At 30.6% G+C, this 5,843-nt stretch overlaps 1 long non-coding RNA gene across 1 annotated transcript in view; it reads left to right on the top strand.

Annotated features, from left to right (window-relative positions):
- Positions 1–835: 835 nt before the first annotated feature.
- LOC115034490 overlaps positions 836–5,843 on the top strand; it is a 13,754-nt gene continuing 8,746 nt past the window's right edge. The window contains exons 1-2 of the long non-coding RNA XR_003839847.1: positions 836–1,043; positions 1,156–1,272. This is a non-coding gene — a long non-coding RNA (uncharacterized LOC115034490). The remainder of the gene's footprint in view (positions 1,044–1,155; positions 1,273–5,843) is intronic.

Below are 5,843 nucleotides of genomic sequence, written 5' to 3'. Positions count from 1 at the left end.
TAAATTATTACGAAACTAGAAAAAAAAATAAAATGTTTAGTTTTTTTGGTATAAACATTATACCCAGGTATAAAAATATTTACCCGGTAAGCGATTAGCATATTTCAAAATAAATGGTCGGATTCATTTTAATTCTTATTTATTAATAAACACTTTGTGCTCTGCCACACACTGTACCAAATTACAGTACCTACTTCCTACACAATACATGCATACACATTATAGGCGGTAAGTAATTCGATAATGGGAAAAACCCCCATTCCAAAAACATATTACAATAATAAAAATGTAACTTCAAGATTTACATTTCGTAGAATGAATAGTAATACTACGAACGCTCACCGACACCATTATTATATTGATTATTACGATTACGTATAGACAGTGGACCCTACACAGTCAGAACACACCGTGCCATTTCCTCATAGTCACATTGTCACACAACTTAGTAATTGATTTTATTTTTATAAGCTAAAAGAAAAATGGAGCAAAAAAAAAAGTAAGCTACCAGCAACTAGCAGTACTCCATTGAATTTTTTTAAAAAGAAGCTTGGAATTGACGTAGGTATTACAATTTTAAATTATTCAAAATTCTAAACATTATTAGGCCCGGAACTAAATGTTTTAAAATCGTACAAAATATATGCGACGTATTTTATACACTTATTTTAATTTATAATTAGTATTACAACTCGCGCTAAAATTATGCAAAATTAAATAAACACCAGCTAAAAAATGTATTGAAAATTTAACTGCAGTCACTGCAGTTTATTCAATCAACTATTAGGTACCTATCTATGTCATATTAATTTTTATAAAAAATTTGAATGAGTTTATTAAAAAAAATAGAATTTAATAATTTATAATAATAATTAATAATGCATAATATTTAATAATAATTTTACCTACACAATTTCTTGTATATTATTTAAAGAATCAGAGAAATCTGATGATGTATTACGGACAAAGCCCCCCAAGTTTGCCATACAAATTTATTTTGATCCCCTCCCATGAAACATTCTCAATTACGCCACTGTCTGGAGGTACTAGTCCCCGAGATACCGATATACCTACATATTTAAAAAAAAATACTGTTAACATTTGTTTTTAATAAATATAAAAAAGAACACCTTTGAAATACATATTCATTTTCAGGACCCTTTCCTCCCAGAAAAGTGTTGAAATTCTGCCACTGCGTCACTGCCTACTATTATACCTAACCAATATGCACCGCAGTTAATCAATCGAAATTGCCAATCAGTTTTAAGATAGGTAAGTACCTATATATTATTTTTATCTGTAACTGTACAATCGTAATATGTACCTAGGTCCTAGGTATCTTAGCTTCTAATTCTGTTATATTTATGTTGTTTTGCTGTTTATCAGAGGACAGAGTTCACATACGATTTATAAAATTGACTGTGCTTGCGTTTATAATATGTTGACTTATGATAGATAATCAGTAGACAGTAATTACTAACATTTTTAGATCATCTAAGACCCCAAATGGCCCTCGGTCCTTGATAGTTAGAATTCATTTAGAGGCCTCAGATGTGTCAACTACTTTATTTGTTATAGGCTAAAAAACTGCATAAATCACCTAAAAAAAATCGATGATTATTTACCTGGAAAAAAGCTTGTAAATTATAATTTATAAATAAAGTGATGCATTATTTATTATTTATTGCTATGCACCTAATGCCTATATACACTTACTATAACAGGTACCTAATATTTAATAATATATACATACATATTAAACTTATTTAAAACTTTGGCCCTTGGGCACCAAAATGTCTTAATCCGGGCTTCATTCAATAGTGAGTATTTTAATATAGAGAATCAATTTTTTATGGGTTTAAAAATCAGATTAAATTGATTTAATGTAATCTCCCCAGCTTATAGTTTATACTACTATATAATGTTATTTGAATTTCGTTTTTATGCTAGAAACTTAAAATGGATTCACTTGTGCTTCCCCAAACAACTCTCCATTTTTTTTTTGTTTTTATTTTTCATTACTATATAAGGCATAGGCACACGCAGAAGTATTATAGTTTATACACTACCTATTTTGTCGAATAGAAACCGCTTCGACTGTGTAGTACTTACCTATACATTTTAGATACGAGCTTACAACCAACTAAATCTATTAACATACTTTTATCTTCGTGTGAATTGTAAGTACGCGTCGTTTTTAATTCCAAGAGCACCGAATAAACGTTACTATACTTGTTTAGGATTTGATCTGAACTCATTTAAACTTGATTATTTTTAATCTTGTTACGGTACCTACTTACCTGGCTATACCTATTATTATACTGTATTCGAATTCCATTTAAATCGTGTGGTTAACCCGTTACCGCAATAATATATACTAAGTAGGTAGTTGAAAATATTCAACTACACCATCATGGGTTAGGTGGTTATTTAAATGTGGTTATTTTAATGATTGGTAGTGTAATTGTTTAACCCAAACAACATTATTTAATTTGGTGAATAATACGAGAATTCTGAACACGGACCCACGGAATACGGCGACAGTGTGATACCTATAGTACCTATTCATACATATTTTATACCTAATGTTATTTACATTTTCCAAACCGAGCTTATGTACAGCAGAATTTATATAACTTTGGTAATCCTGTATTAAGACTTAAGAGTATACTTAATTAGTCTTAATTTAAGTAAACTGCTATATACATTAAAAGAAGGTGTATCGTGTATCAAACTTGAACATTTATTCAAAACTAAAACAATATAGGTTTTTGGTAGGTACCTACTTTATACTTACGTAGCATAGTACCTATTATACGTCCACTATTGGCCTTAAAACGTTATCGGTTTAGGTGTGTAAGTTAACAATACTTTTACAGTGTATAAATTGTATATAGGTATGCATACATTTATAGGGTGTAACTTCTGGGTATACTCCCTAATCTCACGATTCATGTTAACCTTTTATTTGTCACTTAAAAAATATTAATCCATGTCTATTTATAATTATTAACCCGAAACTTTTTACCATCATTACGTAGGTATATTATTATTTTCTATAAACTTAATGGAATTTAAAATATTCCTTAAATATTATTTTACAAAGTTCCGCCTCGGCTCATTTGCTTCATTGATTTATTATTACGAATACATATTATACAATCTATTATTTTTGTTATTTGATTAGTTAGCGGCACTTAGCGCATACAAGTATACAACACATAATCACAGAATAAGACAATCAGAATGGACACTGATTATAAAATATACGGGGAATATAGGATAAAAACTAAATCAATGCCACCATGTTTTTGGAGGACTAAACACTGTGTTATTCAATTACGAATGTTATCAATGTTGTCTTATTCTGTGTTATCACAGAATAAAACAATGAAAGTGATTTGATTACAGCGGTGATAACAATTTGTCCTCCAAAAAGATGGCGGCCGAGTGTCCAGGGACTGACATAATATTAGGTATTTTAATAGTTCAATATAATCATTAATCAGGTCTAACACTTTCGTAAGTTCATGCATTTGTGTACCATTCTTGCTGAGTCGTATTAAATCCAAGTAACATACAGACATTTTTTCGATGGGACATTTTTCAATATTATATACAATTTTCTTCTGCATAGTGCCTATATAATTATTTAATATTCACAATCGCATATTTCAAGGTTCTAGGTATATTAGATATAATTATGCAAATTTTCTATTTAATGACCATTTTTAAATATAAATACTAAAATACCAATACCTATGTTAAGTTATATTGCTAATAGGTATGATGTAAGCGTATCTACTAATTTATTTAACGTGTATCATAAACGACAATTTGTTTAAAAACTTTAAAAACATCTGTCTACATTTTATAGTATAATCAATATGAAGACTATTAAGTCGTTGAAATTATTGGTCGACATGCAAGTCCAATTAAAACAATTATACACGGACGCATTAGGTACTTGCAATGTATTTAGGTATTCATACAAATTAAAAATCAAAAATATTAATATGAGCTCCGTACATTTCTATAATTTTTTTCTTCATATTATGTGTTTTATTTTACGTAGTTTAATGTTTTTTACTGCATATTTGTACATATTTAAGAGCATGGGGGCATTCCTATAAAACTGCACATTCAAACGGTTTTTAATGCATGCGAATATACGAACACTAGCTGAACATGATATTCTAAAATAGAACACTTTATTCAATTAAGGTTGGTTCTTACGACCTCCGGTTAAAGTTAACCGACACTTAACCGGCGGAATTCTGCCGGTAATAAAATCTGTTATCATCCGGTTAGCGTTAACCGACACTACCGGACATTGTAAGAACGGCCCTTAATGTATATGTTTGTGAGTTAATTTAACTCAGTTGAAAATTATACTGGTATACTGTATGGTTTAAGATTATTTTTTATTTAAGACCGTGTGTACAGAAATTAAAGTAGAAACCATTAAAACCAAACATGTCAATAAATATATATTTTCAGTTTTGAATATTTAGCTTGATGGACTATTTTAAAATCAAGTGATAATAGTTAAGTTGTTTCAGGAGTTCATTAAACTATTAACTAGTCAATTTATTAAGTTAATTTGAAGATTAACTAACTTGATAAATTAAAAACTAAATTATTTATTAACTATAGCTGTTAATGCCCCTCTCCTCTTGCCGATTTATTACCTATCCGTGTATACATTTACAATTCTATATACACCCTACAGCCATCCCTCGCGAAAACAGTCTCATTCCTATGGTTACTCATCTTTAGGGCGCCACTGGTCGGAGGGAGATTATATTATTATTACACACACACACTCGCGCGCGCGCAAACAAACGGTAGTTTTTCTTTCATTCGGTCTCACTGCCTCCGTGGTTATATCGCGACGATCCGACGATAAAACCAAATCTCGGCAACCGAGGGGGGCTGACTGCTCTAGTGTATATATATAATATCATATTCACTGTGGCGCCTGTCGCCCGATGACGGTCAGGTTCGAGCTCAAATTTCCTCTTTTGAAAACATCATACACTATGTATCACACGTACTGCACTTTATAGCAAAAACACACCGCGATCGTGTAATCCACCGCATACAGTGTTCAGGATCCCCAGTGTTATTCGAGTAGATTATATTTTTAGTGGTGTATATATGTAATGATTATATATAATATAATTATATAATCGGTTTTGGTTAGGTCCAAATAAAAATTAAGCTTTCTATATTAATACTAGTCAAATAGTCAATAACGCAGTCAATAATGGCCAATCGGCACTCCTAAATTAACCATTTGAAGAGAGTTGATGATTGGAGCATTTTTTCTAACTAGCAAAAGTGTCTCCAGATATACAGATATACCTAAAAAACATATATCATTGTAAAATCTTAAATCAATACATTCTTTGCTCAGTTCAGAATCTTTTAGTTAATATAATAGTAATATTGTGTATACATTTTTTTTATACCATGTCTAATATACTGAATTCCTCTAAAATATCATCAGAATATGTGCTCCGATGTCGACAAGTGACAACACTAATGTGCTACCTATCTTAGGCTAGATCATATCATGTAATATGAGTAAGTACACATAAATCGTTTCCTTGTCGACTTCCAAAATATTACAAATATCGTGATTTAGGTATACTCAATACGTTTAATGTTATTAATTAAGAGGACGTTATACCTGCATGTGTTGTCCTTATCTTACAAGTGCGTAACATAGCAAATCTTACGCTCAACATAACACGTGTAGCTCCGTTGGTTTACGAATTGGATTGAATTAACCTCTTAACGCATTTAAAGGTAAGATTATTATCTAGACAACCTCCTGG

Source organism: Acyrthosiphon pisum, chromosome A3, assembly GCF_005508785.2.
Source record: "Acyrthosiphon pisum isolate AL4f chromosome A3, pea_aphid_22Mar2018_4r6ur, whole genome shotgun sequence".
Taxonomy (NCBI): Eukaryota; Metazoa; Arthropoda; class Insecta; order Hemiptera; family Aphididae; genus Acyrthosiphon; species Acyrthosiphon pisum.
This window is presented reverse-complemented; position numbering and strand designations above follow the sequence as displayed.